Source organism: Silurus aristotelis (genome assembly GCF_946808225.1).
Source record: "Silurus aristotelis genome assembly, chromosome: 2".
NCBI lineage: Eukaryota > Metazoa > Chordata > Actinopteri > Siluriformes > Siluridae > Silurus > Silurus aristotelis.
Window position 1 is genome coordinate 25,884,760 of NC_139575.1, and position 27,750 is coordinate 25,912,509.

General features: G+C 39.9%; 1 protein-coding gene and 1 long non-coding RNA gene across 5 annotated transcripts in view; one reads left to right on the top strand and one right to left on the bottom strand.

Moving 5' to 3' along the window:
* The window catches only part of gnai2b (guanine nucleotide binding protein (G protein), alpha inhibiting activity polypeptide 2b), a 44,405-nt gene that overhangs the window by 1,078 nt on the left and 15,577 nt on the right, over window positions 1–27,750 (top strand). Inside the window, exon 1 of one of the 4 annotated variants that reach the window (XM_083534080.1) lies at window positions 18,337–18,401. The exons of the other annotated variants lie outside the window; for them this stretch is intronic. The gene's annotated coding sequence lies outside the window, so the exon portion shown is untranslated. Of the gene's footprint in view, window positions 1–18,336; window positions 18,402–27,750 lie in introns of those variants that run through there. 4 annotated transcript variants of the gene reach the window in all.
* Window positions 674–7,831, bottom strand: LOC310722441. The gene is made up of 2 exons (XR_014532377.1): window positions 6,284–7,831; window positions 674–5,747 (listed from the first exon to the last, which is right to left on the bottom strand). It is a non-coding gene; the product is annotated as an uncharacterized lncRNA (long non-coding RNA).

The following is a 27,750-nucleotide window of genomic DNA, read 5'->3' on the forward strand; positions in this document are numbered from 1 at the left end:
CTGACGACATTGCGTGAAAACTTAATTCACACCTACAGTGTTTATAAATGTAGACGTGAGCAGCCTGTACAATTCCTCCACCACTCAGGAATCTGCTTCTTGTAGGTCTTCTAGCACTCAATGCCTGCTGTGTTATATGACGACCCCCCCCCCCCCCCCCCAAAAAAAAAAAAAAAAAAAAAAATCAATGCCTTATTCTGAGAAAACATCTAAACGTTGACACATGTTTGAGGTTTGACTGGTACTGTCAGAATCCAGCCTGGAGTCTGAAAGTGAAGGATCTGAGCAGGCTTGTTTATTGTCTGATCGAATAGTCATGTGTAAGTGACCATCATGAGTCGAATAGGAACTAAAAAGGCCTCCCATGTAGCTATGAACCTCTCGTTCTCATTCCCAAGGCCACTTAGAAGTAGTATGATCGAGCAGCACCCTCCCTTCCTCTGGTTCTCTCTCTCTCTCACACACACACACACACACACACACACACACACACACACACACTGCATGCATGTGACAGGAAACCCACAATATTGGGTGAGTGCACTTGCAGCCAAACCTTTCTACTTATGGGCACAGTTTGTGCACATGCATGGTGCCCTCAATTTCCATAAAAAACAAAACAAAAAGAAACTAATTGGACAAAACCAGGTGGAGAAAGATCAATTTTTCCCCCCCGTCTGGAATCTCCCCTGTCTGGTCGCTTGTCAATGATTGATTTTTATGGTTGTACACGAGGCTCTTATGTCAGATTATTATTTTTACCCTGCCTGACTTTACAAAAAAGTCGAACCAGCTAGATGGCCGTGTTTCCAGCAACCTCCTGCTCGATGCTATTTCTCATACCTTGTCATTATATCGTGATCATGCGGTGACGTGTTTTGAGCCAGACAGGAGGTGGTACATGCGAGGAACCCAACGAGGTCAGACAAATCCCACAGCGCTCCGGTGAACCGATCAGTGTGCAGCCCAAAATGTATGTGTTCAACCATGAAATGTCACGATTCTCGCCCGTGCACTTCCCTAAAAATGCTCCTCCACGTTGCTCTGGTGCCCGTCACGTGCATATGTGGAGCCTGTAAACTAGAGCGTACGGCACACCAGGAGTTAAAGAGTGAAGACCCTGGTTATTTATTGACCTTCAGGTAGGCGTGATGATCAGATACAGAGCATAGTTTTCAACCCTGCAGCAGAGCCACCATGAAAACCACAGATATGACGAATCCATGATTAAATCATCCGCACCATCCAGACTGCATTATCACTCGTGTATCACAGGGTTTTACTGCAGAACGTCGAAATTATACTTTCGGCTGTGCCGTGGCTTGCATCCGTGTGCAGTGTCGAGACTGACATTGTTACAAGTGTACAAGTTTCAGAGAGCTCTGAGTAGAGGAGAACTGAATCCTTTTAGTAGACTGCATCCTTTTGAGTCTTGTACATTTCTGAACAATAGATCAGACATCCAAGAAACAAATATCGTCTTTCCTTCAGACAAGCACAGAGAGGGGGGAAAAAAAACGAGAGGTGGATAAACTGCACGTTGGGAAAGAAAATCCTTTTGATCATATTTCCAGATAATAAGAGAGATTGTGTTTTACTGCTAGACAGCATGATGCATTCTGATTGAATTGGTTTTGGTCCTGCTTAAAAAACTCTAATCAGTTTTTACACCGATTTGTGGCACCATGAACCTCTGCAAAGTGTGTGTGTGTGTGTGTGTGTGTGTGTGTGTGTGTCAGGTTTTTATTTTTATTTTTATTTTTTTAACAGTTTCTAGCGCTGACAGGTGCAGGATATGAATCCATAGATGGTATGGTACTTGGCTTTCATCTATAAAAGGACATCTATTTAAAAGAAAAGAAAATGTAACACACTAATTCCAGCAGTAACGATATTCTTCAGCATGCTATAGTTGAATCATCAAAATGCTTTTTTTTTTTTCTCTCGACTGTGTGGTTCACTGCCTGCAGCGTAGCTTATGTAAATGTCACGACACCCCTGATTGCTGTGGTGTGAAGTAAAGTCTTTGGAATTACGGAGTTAAAAACAAAATTGTGCAATTGTATAACAGTCAATCCCAAACATGACATTCTTAACCATGGCCAGGAGTTCAAGAGAGCGTTTGTGCCTTGGTGGGAAGGATGGCTAGTGGACAGTTACAGGGGTCTCGAAAGTAGATTGGGTTCTCCTTCAAGTGGATTCAAGGAGAAACTGCGGCGTGTAAAGAGGGTGAAAACTGTAAGGCTTTATTACAAGTCAAATTTAAACGAAAGCTGGTGTGAACCATAAATCCCCAGATACGTTGATTTCGAGACTGGAAAGTAACCCATGTTCTCGATCCAGTGCACCTTTCTGCTTCGCCGGCTCGCGTCGGTTATAGGGAGCCGAGCGAAGGAATATTTTTATGCATTTGTAAAGCAACGATTTTTGTAGGAAAGTGCATTTGTATTTTGGAAAGATTCTAAAAAGATTAAAATGTTCTTTTATACTTTCATGACATCCTTCCAATTTTTTATTTAAAACCTTTTTTTTATACATAATTGCTCTTAATTGCGTCCCGGATTGCAGCAGCGAGTCTCTTTTCCGCATGTTTGTTTCGCAACGACTAATTCCAGGAATGTGCCATCTGCAAAATGCAAATATTCGAATTCCCTGAAAAAAAAAAGTTAATGATTTGAATATCCAGTGGCTGTGAGAGGGGTAAATAAACAGTCGCCTTGTCGGTGGAGCACGGGACCGTTTGACAGATGTCGCGTGCTGAAATGATGAATGGAAATATTTAAGGCAAAAGCTTCGCTGAATGTCAGCAGAGTATTGCATAATCCAGCATCTGGCCAAATGAAACCGTTGTTTAAAACGGGGCATCGCTTTTTAATATATCTGAGCAACATGTTCGAAAATGTCACTGGATTAATTAACTTTGTGATGGGCACTTTTTTTTTTTTTTCCTTTAATAATCTGGTAGTTGGCATTGGTATATTTGCATATTTTGATGGCATGTATAGCGTTGTGTAGCATGTGCAACATGTGCGACTTTTTGGAAGTGTTCATCACGTCTTTTGTGCTGACTGCATACCTGTTCCCACTCACACGAGAATTCAACCTGCCTTCTCCCAAAGCTTATTTAGTCCGTATGCTCCTGCACTCTGCATTAAAATACTCCTTTTCCTGGCTTTCTCAGTGACATAATGCATGTTAATGGCTTAAGAAAAAAAAAAAAAGAAAAAGTGTTTTAAGTAGTTTTAAACAACCCATTGCACATTCACACTCAAATATATAATGTATGTTAAAAGCATTGCATACTGCCATAACCGACTCCTCCGCCCGAGATAATAAATACGACCTCCGATAGGTTTACCGTCTTTTGACATTTGACTAATGTATCAAAAATGTTTCTTTGATCTCTTTTCGAGCAATATCAGTTTCAACAGAAATTGTGCAGCATAGAAATGTGGAAAAAAATGGGCATTACAGGCATTGTAGCTTCCGTGCATGCGAACACAATGCAGTTCCAAAGCCTTTTTTCTTTTCTTTTTGTTCTTTAGCGCTTCAGAGGATGTTCGAGTATTTTAACCTCAAGCCATAGTTTCTGTGCTACGTTCAGCTCGAGCGCTGTACATTACGATCTCACGCTAACTCTCGGCGCAGTAATTCGGGTAGTCATTTGGAGCGGCCGATACACGCGTAGCTCATGCTGCAATCTGTTGCCTTGTAATTGCACATTTTCAAATCTGAACTTCCTTTTTTTTTTTTTTTTTTTGTCACATTCATTAAACGCTTCATGTTCTTGACTGAGGTTTGTTAAGACAGCTTTGTATCCCTGAATGAGTGTACCGAGTGTTTGCAACCAAAGCCTTTACTTATTGACCTTCATCCCTCCTCCTGTCCCTGAAGTGCTTTTTTTAACCAGCCCAATAGCTATTGTTAAAGCTCGAGGAGGACAAGCCACTGAAGGAGGAAAAGGAGTAGCTGATAAGAAAGCAGTCTAACGTTTTGCCTTAATGGAGATCCTCTCAGGAAGTAGGTCACGCAGTTAATGTGCGCGTGTCCCTGAGAATGACACGCAAGTCTTCAGAAACATGCCCACACATTGGCAGCAAGGGTTGTTTAGAGAAAACAGTCGCAGTGTCAAGGTTATGACCCAAGCTTAGAATAGTCCTAAATCCTGTTTGAAGCAAGACTTGTTCCAAATGTATAACGATTCACATTAAATGAAAAGCAATTTTCACCATCAAAGTTTGCCAGTCTAATATCACTATTGGTATGGTATCATGCCATTGTTTTATAATTACCTAATGCACATTTAGTTTTGGGTTTTGAATCATTAAAATGATACCGTATTTTCCGTTTAAGTTTTACACAGAATATTTATTTTAAGAACTGTTTTGCTCTCCGTTTGAAGCAAACTGCAATATTATAGTGTATTGTAGGGAATAATTTGGTTATCATACAATATATTTGGCCCATTGTCCAACCCTAGTATTCATTTGGCCAAAGGCACCAATTACAGTTCCGTTTTATCGAAGTCTTTCTGTAAACTATGCGCACGCACACACACACACACACACACAGCGCGTACTGTCAGCAGTATAGGAACCTCTATAATTCTAGTGTGCATGTAAGCACTCTTGGACTAGATGTTTAAGCAATGTCTTACTTAAGTGCGTTCAGCTCGAGTTCCCCATAGACATTCAGAAACCATTACGGCTTCCGTGCACGCATACACAACGCAGTGCCGAGACGGATTTTTTTTCTTCCTTTTTTTCCTTTTCTTTTGCTCTTCAGTGCTTCCGAGGATGTTACAGAGCATCTTAACCTCGACATAGTTTCCGTCCTTCGTTTAGATCGAACACTATACGTTACAAACTTACATTGACTGTTGCTGTTTTGACTGCTGTGCAACATCCACGTGGTTATTTAGAAAGGAAAAGGGAGCGGTCTGCACATACACACAGCTTCTCTTGCACTATGTTGCAGTGTAATTGCACACATTGAAATGAACTTCCTTTTTTTTTTTTTTTTTTTTTTCTTTTTTCTTTTTTGAATCCCCTGGCTCATTGACTTGATTTATGTTTTCATAAGGAAGTTTCTCTACAATACAGGGTTTTAATATAGAGAAGGCGTGACTAGGTCTGGGATTTAGTGTCATCTGATATATATACACAGCATTTTAGGATTGTTGTATAACTGGAGGATCAGGTGGTGTTACCAGCCACAATAGCACTCACTTTGAATGACAGTGATTTTCTAACAAAGTACACAAGTAGAAACCAGTTCATTTACTATTCAGAGATTAACTATTTAAACTTATTTGATAGTGGTATACATTTTAAATTTGGCAATTTTGCATTTCTGTAAGAACGAACACGGTGTGTATATATAAAAACAAAAACAACCTTTTAAAATTGAAATTGGAGTCACAGATGGAGTAATTGGTTATATTGGCCCATTTGTAGACTTATTGGAATGATAATACAAATAAAACAGATTACCTGTGGCCAACAGCTCTGTATTTATAGCAATGTCTGGTCGGTTCATCCGTCCCAAAACGAGAAGGTCAATGTAGACAGCAGTCGGGCTTTTGTTTCCCCCTTCAAAACAGTCGAGTGAAAATAATTTGGCGCTGAGGAAGATGAGCGATTATTTTTAAAAATAGCCCCCGATCCTGTAACTTCTGCAGGTGTAACTCTTGGAAAGACTCATGAAGGTGACGAGTCTCCTCTCGTCTTTGCCTGCACACATTCACACTGCAGACATGGCAGGTGGCAAATTCTTGGTTAGTCTCTACCTCATTTAATGTTACATTACATAATCTTTTTTAGAAGAATGTGCAAAGGTGTAAAAACAACAACATTTGAGCTGCCACATAAACTGCGTGTATAAAAGTTTTTGGACCCCTGACTATAAGATTCACGTGCTTTGTAAACATCCCGATCCTGGGGTGTGCCAGTCAGTGCTCCTATTCATCCCGCAGGTTTTCACTTGGGTGGAGGTCAGAGCTCTATAGCGGATCACGCCAATTCTTCCACTCCAAACCATATCTGCATGGAGCCGGTTTTGTGCACAATTTTTTGTTTACATCGGCATGCTGGAACAGATTTGTGTCACATAGTACTCGTGAAGGGAAACGCCATCCAAAGAGATCCAATACGTATTTGTGCCTCAAACTTGGCGGTGCCCATTTGGGGAAGAACCACGTATGGTAAGACTTTTGTCCCAGCACTTTTTCACCATGTAGTGTATTTTGGGATGTAGAAGAGCACAAGTTGTGAATCTTCGAGACGCGAACGGTAATTATTCAATCGGAGGACGTACCCCGCAGTGCAGTTTTGTAATCTGTGTAGAAGACTATAAAAGGCATGTGGTTGCCGTGAGCATGTCATGTTAATATCCAATAAAGAGCAATAAAGGGAATTGCAAACAGATAATGTTTACTTGACACAAACAGGAGTCGTGGAAGACTACGGCGATCTGCGACTGCCGCGCTGTTCATGTGTTCATGAGTCTTGGCGACAAGGAAATCCGTTTGTATCGCGCAGGTCCAAAGGTGCTTCCATTAGTCTGGTCTTTTGTGCCTGATGTAACCACTGTGAAACAGTTGTCTTGTTTGTTTATCTCTTTTAAACTTCATAATATTGATAACGTTTAAGCTTTTCAAGTTATGAAACCGGCCTTTTCAAAGCGTCTGCACTGGATAAGACAAAGAGGGAAACGAAACCGACTTGAGACACGTTATGTCTGTTTTGTGGTAAAAACTTCTAAAGAGGAGAACCGTGTATTTCCACTGGGCGTTATGGAGCTCTGTTTGCCCTCTCCAGGTCTTTTTATTGAGCTGCTCTGAGTTTAGATTTTCTCCTGTATAATTAATTCATAGGAGTGCCCTGAATAAAGCACCAGGCTAAATTAGTCCTCCAGTGTTATTCACTTCTAACATTTCCTTGATATCAGGTTAGCCAATTTGTCGGTCATATTTTATGCTGTGTCGTAAAGGACAGATTGCTGGCTCTGGTTTTAAGCAATTGCTCCAAGTTGCCTTTGACACGTAACCCACTAGGCTCTGAAAATGCTATGATTGTGTCATCCTGGTGTATCTGGGATGCCATCATGGCCTTGCAAATTGAATACAGCCCATGTTGTTTAATACTCAATAGTATCAGTAGTAGCTTCAGTGACCATCTGATCATCTTATTTTAGAGCAAAATTTGACAGTGCTCAGGTTTTACAATGGTCCTAATACTATAAGGTGTTTCTCAGTCGCTTTGTCTAATGCCAATTAAGTGTCACCAGTGGAGGGATGAATGGAGGTCTGTAGTACCCTTAAATGCATGCGATTAGCAATTGAAATGCTGTGTCCCCTAATTAACCCCACCTGACAGTTGACAAAGTAGGGAAAACCTTAGCTTGGAGAGTTAAGCAGCAGTGTAAGAACCTGCTCATTACAGTATGCATCATTATGGGCTTGCAGTATCCTGACTGTCTATACACTGACTGACTGCAGTACTTTTCCAGGACTATATATAGTGCGTCAGGAGGATGCATCCAGCTTGTTGTTCATCAGCCAATATACATCCTGCAGTCGAATACACTATGGGCATAAGTTTGTGGACACCTGGCCATCACACTTATGTATTCTTTTTAAGAATCCCATTCCTATCCCATTGGCAAACCATAAAGGATTTTTTATTTATTATTATTATTTTTTTTCTTGGGGTGTAAATTAATAGTATAGCCCCAAAGCCCATTACCCATTGCTTGTAATCTTGGTTGAATTTCTAGTGTGGCTGATGGCTGTTTTTCCTAAACAGATCTCTCAAAGGGCTGTAAAAAAAAAAAATAAATAAATAAATAAAAAAAGAAAAAGAAATGGGTAATACATTTTCTACAGGCTAAAACTGTATAATGTTAACATGTTCTTCAAATTGAGACAAAGTTTGTTGTTTTGGTGTTACCACTGTGCCTTTAGTGTGTTCATACAAATAACAAGATCCTTAGAGGTAATAGTGATGCTTAATATCCTGTACAGCAGTCATCAGTAAAGATGCTTTTAACTAAGCATGACCCTCTGTCAGGGTTTTTCTTTTCTTTTTAAAGCATGTCTTGAGTACACCCACATTTTTCCAACAATAAAACTGTGTGTGTGTGTGTGTGTGTGTGTGTGTGTGTGTGTGTGTGTGTGTGTGTGTGTGTGTGTGTGTGTGTACGTACTGCGTGGCGTTCAGACAGTCTTGGCCTAAAATGTCTCGGTGGCTGTGTCTGATTGCATGTTACAGTCAGGCAGAGACAGTGTAATTCCTCCAAATCCACAGCACGTCAAGGAGGTGATGAAATATAAAGGAGAAGCTGGAAACACATCATCTCTATTTTCTCTTAGCAAACTAGAACCCCCCTTTGCTCTCGGAGTTGAGGTCAGTTGCCTTATGTGTGACGCAGACAAAGCTAATTATAAGTGTGGAGAAGCATCGGGTAGGAGATGGCTGGACAAGGAAAATGTTTTAGAACACAATGTAAGGCTTCACGCTCTGCAGGACAATTTTGTGCTCGTTTTATGCGTGTTCATTTTGACGAAATAAGAAAAGGGACAAAGTCGCGAGTGGTACGGATTTTTCCAGTGCTAATGATTAGAGTATTTAATAAGGGTGGGTGTGTTTATATCAGTGTTTTGTATTTGAACAAAAAAGTATAATAGTGTTACATAAGTGACATAATATTTCAGATATATCTGAATGAGACTCAGAATTTTAATCGAGTGCTGCTGCTGCTGTTGTTGTTGTTGTTGTTTTGAAACCTGTTTTAATTTGTTCAGATGGACTCTGAAGAGAACAGGGATAAAATAAACGACCTCCCATGATCCTCACACGCAAACCCTCAGCTTGGCTTTTCAGTGGCTCTTTACTACATAAGAGGATAAGTTATAAGACCTGTGGTTGTGAGGAAGAGGAAGTGGGTGGGGCAGGCTTTTTGAATGAACTAGAAAAAACTGGTCGCATTCGCTATAAGTAGTTACACCTAACGAGGCTGTCGGAATATTTTATTTTAACACCAGACTCGGAGCCATTGCAGGAGCAAAGAAGGTGCATTGGGTGCTTTGTCTGATCAGTCTTCCACACAGATGTTAATGAGGCAGATGTTTTTTTAAAGAATAATATGCACAAGAGACAACATCTACCATAAGTTTGAATAAGACTGTATTTGCATCACATGATTAGCTGGAACACAGATGCTTGGGCGTTCAGGTTTATATTCCATTTACACCACCATATTGTGCTCGAGAGAGCAGGCCTGAACTTCATGCAACTTGTGATACTTCAATGCCTTTTGGTCTGCATGTGATAAATTTGTTTGTTAATCCTGACAAAATGATTAATGGAGTTGAAATTAAATCGCAGATAAGGTAATGGTTCAGAGCAGAGGTATAGCTTTGATAATGGTGTATTTCCATCCAATTCTAATGAACAATGACGGAATTGCTTTTCATATGTACCCACCGCCACTCCCTGCCTAAAGCCTGGAAGCTTTTAGTCATCTGGAGACCCTTGGTTTCTTCTCTGGCCATGTTCTTCCAGACTACTGCATCCGTCTTTACGGTGTGTCTCGGTGTTTTGCATTCAGGAAGTGAATCATTTTGGATTCAGATCAGTTGATTGACATGGCCAGTTAAGACTATCCATTTATTTCAGGCTGTAGCTGTATGCTTCGGGTCATTTTTCATGTGCACCGTAAAGCTCTGGGTTTTAAGTGCGAGCAGATAATACAGACCTTTAAACTGTAGAAATAATCCTGTTTCTGTTGTCAGCAGTTACATCAATAAATACCAGGTAATCAGTTCCACTGGCAGCCACACACGCACCACAGTGGTGACGGTGATATTCTTCGTATCCTGACCAGTTCCTTTTCTTCTCAATAATCCTCTCTGTTATCATTCTGATAAAAGTTTATCTTTGTCTTATTTGTCCCAAAGATGTTATTCTAGAACTGTACAGGCTTGGTTTTATGTTCTCTAGCTCTGATGTGGTCTTCCTATTTCTAAGGCTTGCCAGTGGTTTATAACTTGTGGTAAAGCCTCAATATTTCCTTTTATTGTTGACTTAACACAGATATACTTGCGTCCCGGAGTGATCTGGTGACTCTTCAGTCATCCACCACAGTTGTTTTCTGTGGTCTATCAGGCAATTTGGTACATTGAAGAATTGTAAATGAAAAAAGGCTCTTGTCCCTGACTGAGACGGCTCTTTGGACTGCTTATTAAAACTTAAAAACAACCGATGCCCTTTATCTGTTTATTTGTAAGTGAAGTAAATAAAACAGGACACCTTCCATTGAACAGCTGAGCAGACAACTGTCTAGTTACTTGTGGTTCCTTGAAAAAAAGGGACCGCATATAACAAGTGCTGTCATTTCTTTGGTTATAGATCATCTCAAATAAAACTGCATGTTGTGCATGCCATTATTTAATTTGAACCCCAGTGCACTTTAGTATACAGCTAAACAACAACAGATTTCTCGCTGTCCAAATATTAGCATCTTGATTGTGTAATCTCGTCCCAGCGCATACTCTGGTGATTCGTGTCTGAGTCACCATGGTGATGTATGTCCATCTCCAGGACAGCGTGAAGTGTCTCTGATCATTAGCTGTGGCTGAGATTGAGCAATGCGTGAGCATGAGCTCATCCATCATCCATCATACACAACCGAACTCCTGCCCTGTGCACCGTCTCCTAAGTCGCACCAAGGTCGTCACCATAAAGCACTTTTTGCTATAAATAAAGCTGTCATTTCCCTGTTCGCAAATAAGATGAAGTAAGGTAGTTTTTATATAAGGTAGTTATAAGAAATATAACTAAATGAGAAACTACAGAATCCTGTGTATTATGGAAGCAGCTGTTCAGCATATGTGGCTGGTAGCTCCCTCATAAAAAGATAGAGTACAGAAGCTTTATAATCCGAGAGGAAGGGAGGGAGCAGGAGCAGGGATGGATGGAGGAACCAACAAACCTCCATGCCTGGCAGTAGCCGTAATTGGCTGTCTTCCCGGCTTTGCAGCGCCTACTATAGAGCCAGACCTGCTCAGTCAGTCTAACGTGGCATATTTTTGTTTTTCTGGTGGTTCCATCTTTCTCTAGACGTTTTCTTCCGTTCTAAATCGGATTTGAAGGAAACTGATGATGTGCAGTGCTGCCAAGGAATAATTTTCACTCCCTGGTTGTGGACACATCTGTTCAGTCTTCGCTCGTATTTTCCACCGTCCCGCTCTCCCCCAACTTTTGCTGCAGCTGTCTTGCGGTACCTGCTGGAATTTGTTCAAAGCTGTTCGAATGAGACACTCTTTCAGCAAGGTGCAGGCAGCCTTCTCCCGCTCTCCGGCTTTCCCCATTTACTCATGAAAAATTGCACACTTTCTCATATTTACACCTAGGGACCATATAGTATCACCAGTCTACCATGTATTATTTGGGTTGTAGGACTAACAATTGGCCAGTGTCCCTCTGATTGATGGGTGAAAGACATTATTCCAACTTTCCCATCCAGAGAGAGTGGTCAATTGAAACAGAAAGTCCAACAGGTGGATCTGGACACCGTATAACATGAAATAACACACTTGCCATACTTTTCCAGGCTGAAACTCACAGCATTGTCTCCACCCACTGGACTTTAGCCCAGGTAGGAGGAACTAGATCATGTCCAGTTCAGATTCCACCCCATAGATTCTTTTTTTTTTTCAGTGCAGTGAAGTCAAACTTGTTACCTTGGATCCCAGCTATCCTGGCTGATTTAAACTTGATCTCTCAAGTAAAACTGTTTTAAATCTTAAGCAAAACATGGTACTTTAATGCCACTAAATGTATGTATGTTTGTTTTTGGAGAGTAAAATCCAGATAGTACCTTAGAATAGTGGTCCTCAACCTTTTATGTGCCACGGGCCGGCCTTTAAGGTGTGGCGGATAAATACAGCAAACTAAAATCATACGACCGGCATAAAAACTGGTATTTTCTAAATATAATAATAATAAGCGTGAATCCACTGTGTTGTTTCTTGTTCATTTTGCTCGTTGGGGTTGATGTAGGGTTTAAATTTGGTGGTAATGTGTTGTGTTAGCGGCCGGAGCAGCTCCTTTAAGAAGGTAGTGGATGTGGGTAAGACATGTAACAGAAGCATCTTGACATGCGTCAAGAGTGAGTCATAGACAGATGTGGATAATTGGATAAAATCGGATAATAAATAAAACGGAAATAATGTAAGTTATGTATTTTTTCTGTGCGGCCCGGTACCAATTGAAACACGGACCGGTGCCGGTCCTTAGATTGTAAAAAATATTTGTATATATTTTTTCATGCAGACGTACAATAGGGTTTTTGATGTATGAAAATTAAACCATTTCCATGTGTGTGGACTACCTGTCCTGGCTATGTGTAAACTACAACTGTAGTTAAAGCGTTGTCTATTTTATATGATGAATTAATAAAAATTTCTTAAGCCATTAACATTTAGAAATATTTTTTTTTCTCTGCACAAATTATGCGCATGAGAATGTAACGATTTATTTTTTTTCCCTATTTTTTCTCAGAACTGCCATTCAGTCGATATTAATATTGCATAACACGCAGGACCTCGGATACTGTTCAGGGCCGTAGGACCTCAGATATTGTTCAGAGTAAACACCGAACGCAATAAGAGAGAAAAATGGCTTGTTGATGTGCAAAGTGCATACTATGCTGGTCGCAAAGGCCAGTAATGAAATATTGAATTATATTCTTACTTGCTGTGATTGTGATGGGATGCAATACATTAGTGAATATTGGGGTGAAAACTAAAGGCAAAAATCTGTGACATGTGAAAGATATAAATATCCCTGAAATAAGCAGTTTTTCACAATGTTCATCAAGGACATCTGGGGCTGCTGGGGATTATATAATGCACCGTGAAGTTGTTTTTCTTTCCCTGAGTGCTTTTTTTTATTATTATTATTTTTTTTATAATCTGCAAGATGTTTCATTGCAGACGTGCCAATGTGTAAAAAGCACTGGGATGTTTGTAACAGCCTACGAATAGGTGACATTTCACTCTTTCATACCAACCATTAATATAAAAATGTTGATTGCTAGAGGCTTCACTCTTTTACTGTGTGCAAATTTGTTTCTGCTCAGGGTGTCTGGGATTCAGTTTCCTATTGTGTTACCAGATCTTAATGAATAATGTCACCCATAAGAAAGTATATATGTTCAGATGGGTCTAAATATAGGACTTAATCTCTAAGCGAACTTGGAGCTATGACTGCAGTACTACCGAACCAATCACGGCAGTTTATTCTTCCTGTTCCCGTCATTGTATTCTCGTGTGTTTGCACTGCATGATTGGTAAATGAACTGTGCATTTCGCCTTCCGTCTTCAAGACCATCCAGCCGACGCCGTAAATAAATACCCATAATGAATTGGGTTCATCTTCTTGCCGAGAAGGCACCACTTTACATTAACACTGACTGATCAAGCCCAAGTTTCACAGTCTCAAGTAGATGCTCTGTAGTAGTGATTTGTGTGTAGTGTTTGTTGCTCTTTTTTCTGTGGTTTGTTCATGAGATTCATCAAATGTACAGTATAATATTTTTTTCTTTCTTTTTTTGCAGTTGCGTTGTAATTCATCATGCATGCTTATTGACCGGCCCAGATAAAATGTCCACCCGAGGCTCTAAAATAACCACACGCCCATGTGTTAAAGTTGTGTATAAATTATATAATTACATGTTGCCGATTTTAGTCCACTCCTGCCTGAGGAAACCTGACTGCATTTAGAATGAACAGAATTTAGTTTCTTTCTCTCTCTCTCTCTCTCTCTCTCTCTCTCTTGATGGATGCACTCAAAGGGAATTGGATATTAAATGCCTTGAGAGGAAGGAGATGAAGCTCTAGAAAGTTCCCTCAAGGTCGTGACCTGTTCTTAGAACTGCGCTCAGTCTTCACCCCTCTCAGTAGTTCGGCTGCCAGCGAAAGCAGCGCCGAAAAATATCCTTGATTTACGAAGCTGTCGGTCTATAAGCCTGGCTGAACTAATGGCGTTTAGGCGACGGCGACGTTCGATTGGCACTTTATCAACAGCCTTCATGTGTCCACATCAAAGGTAAACCCAAAGCTGTCTGGTATCCTGGATGGATCTAGTCACATGACTCTATACGTAAAACTATGAGGAGGTTATTGTCTTGTGTGTCGAGCTACAGCTGTATTTCTCATATAGTAAAAGTAATCAGAAGGCCATGTGAAGTTATAGTTGCTAATTGTACATTTTATTGAAAGTTAAGAGAAGCAAGCTATACTTCATGGCTGACCTGTTTCTTCAAATGCAGAGAAATGAGTGCTAAGCTTTACCATTGATTACCATTCTACCATTACCATTTACCATGATCTTAAAGACTGATTTTTCTGGAGCTGAATCTCAAAAGGTCTTCCTGCACTATTTGTAAAAGGCACTAGATAAAGTATTCAGCCTTTATGGTATATCACGTGGAGAATGCAAACAAAGGAAATAGTACACCGTTTGATATGCTTCAACTCAAAGATGACAGTCATGTGGTGGAAAACCTTTCATGTGATGACATTTGCAGAATTTTCGACTATATGGTGCTCTGAAAAGAACAGACTTCCCTTAACTGGAGCATGGTTCTAGTTGGTTAGCTGCAAAAACACAGGGGTTTTCCAGCTAAGGTAAGGGACAATGTATTGAATTTTGTTTTTTGTATTGTTACTCACCTACTAAGTATGTCTCTCTATACATATTCACGATATGAACAAAAGTTTTGGGACACCTGACTTTTCCAGCCATATGTGGTTGTTTCTCCAAAATGGTTTGATCAAAGTTTGAGACACATCGTTGTATAGGATTTTCTTTGGAGGCAGTAGCAGATGTGTTCTTTCACTATGTACATGTGGTACACCAACACACACAAACATGCATGTACATATACGGGCAATGGTTTGTGGACCCGACCGTATAATTGTGCTTTTTGCACATCCTGTTGTACATTTAGTCCTGATATAATGGCGTCCACTCTTCTGGGAAGATGTTCCACTTGGTCCTGGGGTGCTTTCGAATCTACCAAAAAGGTGTTCACGTAGGTTGAGGCCACCGCTATATAGCAGGGCGCGCAATGCTTTCCAAACCAATCCATGTAAACTGTATCTTGAAGAAGCTCGCATCTTGCACTGGGACGTTGTCATGTCGGAACAGGTTTAGGTTTTCTAGTACAAGTAAAGGAAATGCTGCCCAAAGACTATTGTGGGGCCTTCAAATTTGTAGTAACAGAGCTACTGGCTGCTAAAGACAGTTATTCCAGTACTTTTGTCCATATAGTGTCTATTTTGTGGATTCAGCACAATGCTTTGGTCCTCCACTCACTGGCCGTCATCACTGTAAATGACTAGTGAGCCATAGCGCCCCCATACACCAAACTGTTTAGGAAATCTTTAGGCTTCTTCCTTTTAGCTTCAGCATAGTCGGTGCAGTTTTCTATAATTGTTTGTTTGTTTAGGTTTCTTTTTTAACCTCTAGTCTTTCCTGATTCCTGATAAAAAGGAAGCAAAAGGTGGAAGTGTGACTTAAATGTATAATGCCATCTCACTGTAATATTAACTTTATTATGTACTTTATTATAGTATATATTAAGGCTGCTGCTATTGATTATTTTAGTACTTTTAAGTACTTTTTCTTTATTCAAATTGTCATTTGTATTGAATTTCGGCGAAAACTAAATCCATTTAGTGCATTTAATAGCCGTATTACATTCAAATACAGTAGGTTATGGAAAACTCTTTGTTTAATGAAACTTATAATTATTTTAACTCGTGTATTTATTTATTAAATCTTGCGCAGTATTGCGATGTGGTTTTCTTGTCTCTCCGGAAAAGCCGCTTGAAATTTTCCACACACTAAATGTGTGAGGGTGAACTAATAAAGCATGGAGTTTGATCTGTTTGCAAAATGCATCAATATGAATAGAAACACCCTTATTACACCGCTAAAACCCATAAAAGGAACCTGACTTTGCATGCTGTTCTTGTGTCGCTCTCATATCTGGATTGAACAGAAGAATATGAAAGCTCTGTGTGTGTGTGTGTGTGTGTGTGTGTGTGTGTGTGTGTGTGTGTGTGTGTGTGTGTGTGTGTGTGTGTGTGTGTGTGTGTGTGTGTGTGTGTGTGTGTGTGTGTGTGTGTGTGTGTGTGTGTGTTGGGGTCCGGATGTAGGTTTTTCTAACCTAGGCACTAGTGAGTCAGTGCTCCACCCACAGGGTGCTAACAGTTTTTAACTGTATTCTCTAGGGTGTAGTAGGAGGATTAAGTCAGAAAGGGGTTTAGTCGTTAACGTTTAAACGAGACTGAACCTGAAGCTTTAATACGTTTGTTTCAGCAGAGACAAATGCTTGGAAGTTTACTGCAAACTTGGAGCAGAAAGCTGATAGTTGGCATGTTGATATAAATATTAGGTATTTATATTTAAGATAATTCCATTTTGATTTATATGTAAAATGTTATCTTAAGATACATATTCACTTTGATGTGTTCTTGCTGGACAGCAGTTCATTTACACAAACATAATCCTAAAATGGAGTAACAGTTCTGTCTGCCATCTTTTGGCTTTGAACCTGGAGCTCTAGCTTGTTTGAGTTAGGGAGTCACTTTTTCCTAAAAGAACACAGGCTCTGCTTCCTTCCTGTTCAAAAAAAGGCATTTTGAAAGAAAGCCGTGCAGATCCGGCTCTAACACGCATTCTAGAACGAAGCACAGAAGACGTCATATTGATAGTGATATTTTTAAAACGTGCACCATGCGATTTATTGTGTATAACTGGCTGTTTTTTATTTATTTATTTTATTAACATATGAGTAAATGTTCATTTCATTGTTTTACTGAATCATTATCACTAACTTTTGTAGTAAGATGACAGTGGATTTTTAGACTTTTTTCCTTTTGTTGGTTTCTTCACTGGATTTAAAGATCTGCACACAGGTCTAGTGCAAACCTAAATCACCCTGCTTTAGTAATAAAATACTTTAGGTAACTGGCGGTCAGTATGCTCATGTCCTCCACAGTAGTCCCAAAGATCGTTAGACAGTAATGATGAACTATATATTTTGGGGGGGGGGGGGGTTTAGACACCTGACCATTAGATTCATGTGTCCACATTTAGTCTCTGTTTGCTGTTATTACCTCCACTCTTCTGGGAAAATGTTCTGCCAGGTTTTGGGGAGCAGTTGTGGAGATTTGTGCTCATTCAGCCTAAAGGGTGTTAGTAAAGTCAGGTACTGATGCAGGGTGAGGAGACCTGGGGTGCAGTCAGCATTCCAAATCATCTCAAAGCTGTTCAATCGGGTTAAATTCATAGTTCTTGAACAGAACGTCTACTGGAGCTTGCTTTGTGCACAGGCAGACTTGACACGCACTTGGCTAGCTAGTTATCTATACTCTCTCTGTAGTGCCCTCCTAACAATAACTGACTGACGAGTATTGCAAGGGCCATGACTGAAAAGCTGAACATTTTTTTTTTTTTTTTGTAAATTTTTCGATCGATGCCCCACTAAAACACGACTTTAAAATCCTGGTTTTCTGACAACCCCCTCCACCCTGCCGTGCACGTTGTAGTGTTTTTCCAGCTCTAAAACGCACTCTTCATCTTAAGTCAGGTGGACTGTGAGCAGGGAAAACATGCAAGACAACGATACTCCATAAACAGGGGGTTAGAGTTGACAGCTGTATAAATACTAATATCTTTTGGGACCTCTTTCTTGCAATTACATAGTGGTATTAAACTGAGAGACATGGCAACCCTTCTCTTATTTTTATTTTTTTATTTTATTTTGCCCAGTGCGAGTTTCTTGTATAGCAGAGATGATGAATTGATTAATAAGCGGAGACTTGATGCACTGCTCTGCTTTGAACCGATTGCCTGTTTGAACAGGCAGAAATCCAGCATTTGAACTCGACTGCAAAACAGTTCCTCTTTCACTTGCCTTTCTCAGTGTGGCTTCGCTATCCTATTCGCAAGTTCCTTCAGCAGTGCCAGTCAGAGAGATTCATCTAGACAGGTTTCTTACAAAAGCGAGACTGGGAAATTACAGCTTGACAGCGTGAAGCAGCATATACACCGCTGCATTTTCATGGTTCAGAAAAAAAAAAAAAAAGTGTAACAGAGTAGTGGAGGAGGATCGAGCTGCTTTGTTGCTGCACTGCAGTAGTGGCCAGTCATGGGCTTCTGACCCACTTTCTCTTTCGCAATCATTTGTTCCACTTCACTATTCCTCCCACCCACAAATTGCTTTCTGTGGCATAATGCACGAGAGGATTTTTCGTAAATTAGACAAATATACAGCCTAGACTTCCTGACACTGATTTTCAGGGACCTGCAATACAGGAATATTGTGTATGGTGGTGTTTTTTTTTTTTTTTTTTTTCTTCTCCCCCTCGTCTTCCCCCTTCCCTCTCTTGGTGAGCTGCAGTAGATTTAAAGCTGGTTATTCTGTGGAAACTGACCTTTCATATGTAGATGTCAATCTGAAAATGGTCTGTGCCGTAAATGTTTTTTTCTGGACATTGTTCCGTTTTATTTATTAGTCAGTGGTTTTAGAGACGTAAGTACGGTTTACAAAAGCATCAAAATGTATTCGATAATAATCTCACTCTGCAGGTTAAGCATGACAAGTGTTTTTATTTATTTATTTATTTATTTATTTATTTATTTATTTATTTATTTATTTATTTATTTTTATTTTACAGATTCCACAATTTCTTGTAACATTTTTGGTACCACCCAGTTGAATTTGCACTCAGAATCATGTGCCACATGTCCTTCAAACCTCTAAAGAACGTCATGCATGCAGGTGTTTTTAGAAAATATCGAGTGCTTTTTTGACATGAGGTTTTAGACAAAAACAGCGAGTGTTTTGTTCTCAATTGTGTCTGTTATTTTTGCCAAAACTAATCTGGACTTCACACTGATGTTTATTTTATTTCCTACATTGAATGAATGGTAAAACTGGGCAGTTGATTGGGGGGAAAAAACAGGTGCTGTTTTTCCGCTCTCAAATTGTCCAGTTATGGTGAGCCGTGCCCTCTGTAACCTCCCATTTTGTTTGTTCATGGCTGACGGACGTGGCTTCTGCATGGGGTTTCACGTTGTGCATTCTGGGATGCTTTTCAGTTTAGCGCAGATGTAAAGTGTGGATATACGTGTTCATGATTTGATGTGATCTCTTTTGAGGTTCTTCTGCCTTTAGAGCTGCTGCTTGCTAGATATTTAGGTGTGAAAACCTCAGATGAGCAGTTTCAGAATACTGAAAATTATCAACCACTATGATATTTCCTTTCATTCTTCTGTTTCGTTTGATCATTAGTTCTAACTCTACTTGTATTTGCCTGATTTGAGGCATTGTAAATGTTTTTATGAGCCGGTTTAAATGGCTGTTTGTTGCTACGTCGCTGTGAAACCACAGCAAAAAAGGTAGTTTTTCAAGGGCGTGATATGCTTTGAATGAACGTGACTGTGTGCGCGAACCTGCAATTTCCAGACTTCAAATCATTTAATAGTAGAGTAGCCTAAGACTTATAAGCTGTAATTCTGCAAAAGGAAAATGAGCAACAGCACATTCTTTTAACCCTTAATGATGTGATCTGTAAGATTCAGAACATTTTATGTGTTAAAACGAACAAATGTACCTAAACATAAAGAAAAGAAAAACCCAAATGCCAATGTTGAGAATCTACAGTCTGTTCATGAATAACCTTTGGAATGAAAAGAGAAAATCTCTTGTCAGGGCTCGATGTGATGGAAACTAAAGAAAATCTTGGACTAGTTAATGAGAAAACGTGGGTCTATAGAGAATTTGAATAACAACATAAATGGAACTAAAACTCACAGAGCAGCAGAAGTTTTAATCAAGCGCTCCCTCCAGGCTTGGTTTAAGTTGGCTGATTATAGGGACTCTGGAGACACGGTTCACTCGTAGCACCCTGGAGACATCATTCCATCTACAGTCTGCGGGGACACCTGCGACAGACCGGTGGAAAGAGCGCACTGGGGCGAGAGCGATATAATCAGCTGTTCCTTCAGTTAATATATAGAGGAAAAACTGGTCCGGTGCACTTACTATACATTCCTAACAGCTGTGCGGTGATTAAAAAAAAAATGGCCGATTTATTCGCCCTTCTTTGCTCCATGTATTGAGCTTCAGCCAGCCGGAGGTGTAGCACAGATAATAGCCTCGGTTTAACTCCCTCTATGAGTCATGGCTACAAATTACGTTTGAAGAAATGTCAGGAACCACATATCCGTAATAAAGTTCTCAGACACTTCTGATGTTCGAGCGTGTTGGTGTTTAATCAAGCCCCGAATGAACTTTAATTACCCGGGACCAACATCTTAAACGGGAAAGGTCAAACGGGACACGGAACGACCGACTAAATGGGGTTAACAGTGCGCATGCCACCCTTTTACATCCAGTGAAAAAGGAATAAAAAAATGCAGTACAAGCATGGTTGTGTGATTTTGTCAGTAAGTATATAGGATGAAGCTTCATCAGCATGAACTAGGGGTAAAAAAACGAAATTAATGTTCACGGGATGCCAATTTTACAAAGGCTTTTGTTTTAGTGTTTTGACTTCATGGTATAGAAGTTATGGTGCATTGTTTTGTTGGTCAACGCACCATTTAATGTTGCGAGATGGTCATCTGAAATTACTGTTCAGGTCATCAGATTTTCACAGGCTGCCTTTGGTCACAAGGGGGTGACGACGTGAACCCGTCTCACAAACCGACGTAGGACCCACCCACGTCTAGGAGCCAAAGATTGGTTCACAGAGTAGATGAATTGGAAAGCCCACCTGTGCGAGTTAGCCATGCTTAAATACATTTTGAACAGAGCTCATCATTTATCTGTTTCAACAACTCTTCAGTCACGAGGTCATACCTAGTCTTGGCTATGCTTTCATCACTTCCATGCTGTTTCTTTTACCCATACTGAAAACAAAAAACCTCTCTGCTTCAATTGTAAATATGACATTTAATAAAATCAATATCTATATTTTCCCAATATCCAAACAATAATTATTTGCCAGCATAAGCCCAATCCAAATACTGAATATCAGATCTGATCTGCTTCCTGGTCCAGCAGGATGAGCAACTTCTAATTCATGTCCTTTGATTTGAGGTTTCAAAGTAAAACAATAAAATTTATGATGCAGCTCTTTGCAAGTGTTTATTTTTATTAACTTTTAAAATTTTGTCTTTGGCAGGCTTGAAAACCTGAAGGGTGTAAAGCTGTAGTTCAAGTGCAAACCAAATTCCTGAAGAGAATTTCGAGTAGCCTTACTGAATCTGTTTGTTCGAGTTGTTTTTGCTTATTCTCTCCACCCCTCCGTGGATGCCTGCATGATTGCACTTTCACTCTGTGAACTTTGATCTGATAAGACAGGCATGCTTGATGACCGTCCACACGAACATTCGAGGGATGTGGCCGTGTTCCCTCAGGGAGTAAGTGTGAGAGAGAAAACGGGGTGAGAGAAGAGGAATGAGGTGGTGGGACGGGCAAGTAGAGATTTAAATAATGGCCAGTCGTTTCCTTGGACAACTGTTAAAGGGCCAGTCTAATTCATAGCCTCAGTGTGAATCTTCATTTAGCCTTTTAATACTATCGTCTTTTTTTGCTTTTGTTTTGATTGTTTGAATTAGTTTTGGCTTGTGAAAGATTGCTCTCGGTCACCAGCAGCGAATCTTTTTCCGAAAACAAGTGGTAATGAGCAACAGTGCTGAGGTGTGGATGAGTGACTCTACACTACAAGATCCGGCTGTGTTTCACTCCTCTTACAGCACAGCGAGATTTTATGCAGGAAGCATTCGCAAGCATTATGCAGAGTTTTAAGAACCATTACAAAGGACATTTATGAAGAGTGTGGCGTAGAAATCATTAGCTAGATTTAAGATCTTTGGAAGTGCAATTATGCCTAATGGTTGGTTGGTTGGTTTTGCTGCAGCTAGCAGGTTTTACTCGAATTTTATTTGTTCTCAATTTCCTCTCGCCTACTCTTCTGCAAAGGTTGTTTATCGTCTGTGCGTTGATTTGCCTGGTTGATTGTGTGCAGTGCAGCAGGTGGCAGGATTTAGAAACATGTACACTGCAGTTACATCAACGTGCATCAAACTATTGTCACAAATTTATTTTAAGCATCAGATTACAGCATACAAATGATTTTTTTTATTTGTGAAAGTCAATAAGGAAGAAAAACTTTTTTTTTTTTTTTCCCCTCCCTTAAATGTGGACAAGTATTTCCAGCCATATGTGCTTGGAGGTAAACTAAGGATGTCTTTGGATGTGGTAGCATCATTTGAAAGTGGGAGACCCAAACCTGTTCCAGTGCCCCTGTGTACAAACCGAGCTTCATGAACATATAGTTTTACACGGTTTGGAGTAGATGATCTTCAGTAGCCTGCTATAAAGTGCCACCCTATCGAACACTTTTGGAATAAATTGGAACGCTGACTGCACCTCAGGGTTTCTCACTTTACATCAAAGCCTGACTTAAACCTTTCTACCTACTAAAACCTTAGTGTCTGAATTATAAACCATAACCATATAAACTCCACAACCGCAATGCATCTAGTGGAACATCATATATATATATATATATATATATATATATATATATATATATATATATATATATATATAGAGAGAGAGAGAGAGCCAGTTATGTGTGTGTATGTATGTGTGTGTATATATATATATATATATATATATATATATATATATATATATATATATATATAGAGCCAGTTATGTATAAGTATAAAATCTACACATTTATTTCTATTGAGTCCCAGTGGTATAAAAGAGAATGGCGACGGTCTGAGTTATGAAAGCAGTGCAGTTTTTTCCCCTGCCTTTTTTTTCTTTTTTCTTCTCTTAATTTAGCATCATTACAGGTTCTTAATGTTTAGTCTGCTTCATTTCAAGTGGAATTTCTGGTTGTGTGGATTTGCTTTCCCATAGGGCTGTAGTCCATTCAGCAGTAGGTGAAATATATTAAAGCTGTTTTCAAACATAACACTGAAGTGATTAATGTGAGAATTCCAGCTTTAAATGTGTTTGTTAGCAGCAATGGGAGTGCTCAAGAAAGGTCCCAAACCTTACCACCCCTGTGTGAAGGTGCCACCAAACTTTGGACCATATAGTGATTTTACTTAGGTTGGAAGCCTGGAACCTCTCGGATGAGCTTTTTCAGATTTTCTCTATTCATTTTAGCACATTGCATGCTTCTAACTTGGATGTTGCACATATGAAAACGTACTATATTGTTCTAGCATTATCTTACAGAGCTGTGAATTCTGTAAGAATGCTTTGAGGGTGTTTTGAAATAAAATAAGGATACCTGGCGTTTACTATTAAGTTATAATATTGTTTAAAAGCAAACGCTCCTTTTTGTCATTTGCTTTGTCCTTTCCATCTCTCATTGTTCTCTTCTACCTCACCCTTTTTCCCCCTACCCTTCCACTAGCCTTTCCCAGGCTCAGCCTACCGCAGTCAGTTTTTCCATGAATAGTTTCCCTTGCCATTTAGCTTTTCCTTATTCTGCCTGAACCACACCTTTTAATGATCCATGTCTATATCCTCCCTCATCATACAACTCAGTCCTACTGCATCGAATGTGATCTACTCCGAGCGTGTCAGAACACGTCTCATGATGAATGAAGCAGAATAGAGGGGACAAATAGCATCCCTGCCTATTAAGCTGACAGACCTGGCTTTAGGGTGAGACAAGGATGACCTTTAGAACACTAGCCATCTCTATCCGACTCTGACCCGCTTCATCACTACATGTCGACTGCAGCTTGCTCTAATGGCACCCTGCTAGGAATAACAGCATTAGCCTGACCGAACACTTCTGCTCTGTTAATTATTGGAAGCTAATAACTTGAAAGCCTGTGGGGGCATATATTTATACACACACATACAAATACACATGTGCCGACAGGACCCTTGCCTTTATTCACCGTGCTTGCTGAATTGGATTAAGAGCTCGTGTCCACTCCGAGAGCTCTCTCTCTCTCGGGCGATTAAATAGTCCCTTTGAATGCCAAGCACCTAGAGGATTACTAGCAGTCGAGTACTCTAGCGACTTCTTCGAAAAACAGTCGAAGAATCATCTTTCAGAAATATGGAACCCAAAAGGTGGTATTATTCCTCTTTTAATTAGATTATCCACATACGTTGTTGGGTATTAGCGATTTAATTTTTATACTGTGTATTGCAACTGGTTTGTATGTTCAAATCTAAAATGAATTCTTTCACATTGAAGTGTTTTGAAACTTGTATGGAGCCCTTGAAGGGGTTGTCTTGTGTGTTTGTTGGCTGTGGAAAAGAGGCGGCGACCGTGGTCATCTCCCATCACTAATTGCTACAGGGCCATTTGGTATCTCATTTAGATGCTTATTGTTGCTGGTCCAAATGACACCAAACAGAAGAGGCCTGTCTACTTTGCCAGGCAAGTTCACAGAGGCTTTTGTGAGGTAAGACTCGGACATACAATCATCCCTCTCTCTTTGCGCCTCTCTCTCTCTCTCTTTTGCTCGCTCGCTCGCTCGCATCGAGGCTCATATCGAGGCTCATATCAAATGCAGCAGCCGTAACTGGGATCCCTGGTCCAAGTACCCTTTATTTTGCCCATCTGTATGCCCTCGCAGACTTGGTAAATATGACCTTGTGCTAATTAATGAGTCAGTTGGCTGATTATATTTCCCGCTCACCTGAGCTCAGCTCTCCACCTCCCCGCTCTCGTTAAGCACAGTTAAGTAATAAATATTCTTTCAGTTTTAATTAATTGGTCCTCCACGAACAATAACACACCGATCACATCCAATTAAACTCTGTTTTGCCGTTTTCATTGGGTTGGGAATAGTGAATAGAAAAAAAAAAAAAAACAAGGTAATTGTTTCCAGTGTGTTCCTCAGAGATCAATTATAAGCTCTCTGTTTTTTCTGCTATTAGCGAGCATTAGCATTGTACTGTAGACCTCTAGAGAGATGGTATTGGGCTCACAGGGTTAACACCTCTTGGCTCAAGGGTTGCTGTTGTTGGATGTAAATATTTTACTTTGTCATTGTTTGTTCTTTTTGTTTTGGTACAATGTGCTTTGCTTATGGTTAGGGCTGCTGTTGTATTTTATATCGCCGTAAATAGCCAAAACCAACACTGAACACAGAGTTAAAATGTACAGTTCAAGATATACGACTTGGCCATTTGAAGCAATTATGTTTTTGTGTTAACCACTGTGACCCGTGTACTTAATTATTTGCCTTTATTCCATAACTGTAAAGGTCATTCTTTGACAGCTCCAGGAAACAATTTGCCTGTGACAGTTTCTTCAGTGGCTTCTTTCAGAAAAATAAGCTACTTGTTTTTTTTGGGTTTTCTCTCCTTATTGTGCATTTCATATTAAGGTCACAAATGGAATCTTGGGAACATACTGTGAATCTCCTCATTGACAGGAAGGTTTTAGCGCGGGACATGTTTCAAAGTCGGACGTATAATTTCTGCGCTTCCTGCTGAGGTTATGGTGACATTCCCAGAGCTGGTCAAAAATGACTCTTAGGACACCGACTCTTCAGTTAGATCTGTTGTTGTCATATATGCTTGCACGTTTATGTCTGGACATAAGTGCTATAGAGTTCTTTTGTAACTCGTAGAGACAATCTTTAGTTCAGTCATAGACTCCTGAGTTTAGCCCTACTGTAATTTCTGTAATGCAGGTTATGTTTCCTTATACGTGGATACACACACCCACATACACAGTGGATATTAAAAAAAAAAAGTCTACACACCCTATTTGCTAAGAAGAGTTGGATTCTAAAAGTGTAGTTGTGTGAAGTTAGACAACGACCTGATTGCTTAATAAAGGCAAAAAGTGCTTCTGCAAGGTATTAGTTTGGAGGGGTGTTCTGCAATTAGGGTGTTGGATTTTGGTATTTCCAGTAATGAAATATTTTAATTTGTTGGAGGGAGAGAAGTTTTATGCACACAGAGACAGACAAAATCACCTTTTGCATAGCATGAACGTGCCCTCATTCAGCGTCGGCAAGTTCATTTTGTAAATACGGCCCACAACAAGCCCGCTTCCTATGAAGACGTGCGTACTTTGCCCTTACATCTCCACCACTGTGTATATGAAAACAAGTTACGGTTTACATTAGTGCACTTTTGTCAAGCAATCGGTATAACTGCTCTCTGTGGCCTCTCTTTCTCTTTCTCTCTCTTCTGTTAATTAAATAACGTGGTCACATTTAATTAATCCAGTCAGATTTATCTATATATGTGAGCATCTTGGTTTTTTTTGTGCTCGACGGTGTTCTGCTCAGCTGATGAGTGCGACGGCTATTTATTGCCGAAATTTTGAAAGGGGGTGAAGGGTCACTGTTGTATTAAAAAAAAATATGATATGAGTTTATACGCTGTAACCCGCAATGGCACATAGAATACATCTATTAAGATGTGCAAAGCAGTAATGAAAGGTTAACTATTAACTCTTAAATGAACTAAACATAACCAAATATGAGTCAGTTATTAAGCCCTGGGAATATCTTAGGCCGAATTAAAAGTTGGCGTGAGATCAGACGGTTTCATCAGTGTTAGATGATCCCTAGAACCATTAAAATCAATAATAAAAAAAAAATCCACATTCAAATTACTGATAACCATATGGGTAGGGCAAGAACATGTTTAACTGCTGATCGAAATTCAACCTCAGACGCTACTATGACGTTAACACTTTTGTTCATAAGCCGCAAGACTCGCTCTTATTATTGGTGGAAATACCCAGCTTCAGCAGGAATCAAGGAAGAAGCTGACAGGGAAAGTACACAGTAAAATAGAATGCTATAGCCTATATCTTGTCTTTCATTTTCGCTGCATTAAGCATTGATTTAAACCTAGCCACCGTTTTTGTTTATTTACACGCAAAAGTATTGGGACACCTGACTTTTCCAGCCAGTTGAGGTTCTTCCCCATAGTGTTAGCACACAGTCCGAGGTGCACAATTTGTATAGGATGTCTTTAGATGTGGTAGCATTATATTTTCCCCCTTCACTTGAACTGGGAGACCCAAACACGTTCCAGCAGGCAATGCCCTGTGCACAAAGTAATCCTAATAAAGATAGGGTTTACATGGGGTGCAGTGAAAGATTTTTAGTGGCCTGCTATAGAGCTCTCACCTCTTACATCAGCACTTGAGCATTAATCACCATGCTCACGCTCAAAAGTCAAGTATATTTCTATAGCGCTTTTCACAACAGACATTGTCTCAAAGCAGCTTTACAGAATTTAAGAGTTTAGGTGAGAGATTTATTATTCATTATTCATGATGAGCAGCCTGGGCAAGGAAAAACTCCTTGATTTTATTAGGAAGAAACCTTGAGAGGAACCAGACTCGAAAGGAAACCATCCTTATTTGGGTGATACCAAACCAGTGAGTGTGATTATAGTCTTTAAAACAATACAGAACACTGGAGAGTAAGAACTAGCATGAGCACTGCAGTGTACAGTTGGTTATGGAACCAGGAGCTACTAAGCAACTCATAAAATAGCTCAACATTGAGATCATCATAGATCCATCACCAGCTTCTCCATGCCAGAGCCTTTAAACACTCAAAGAGGTCCAGTGTCCAAACTCCACATGAAGTGGAATCTAAATGGCTCTTGTACGTCTCTAGATAGTTCGGGATATTT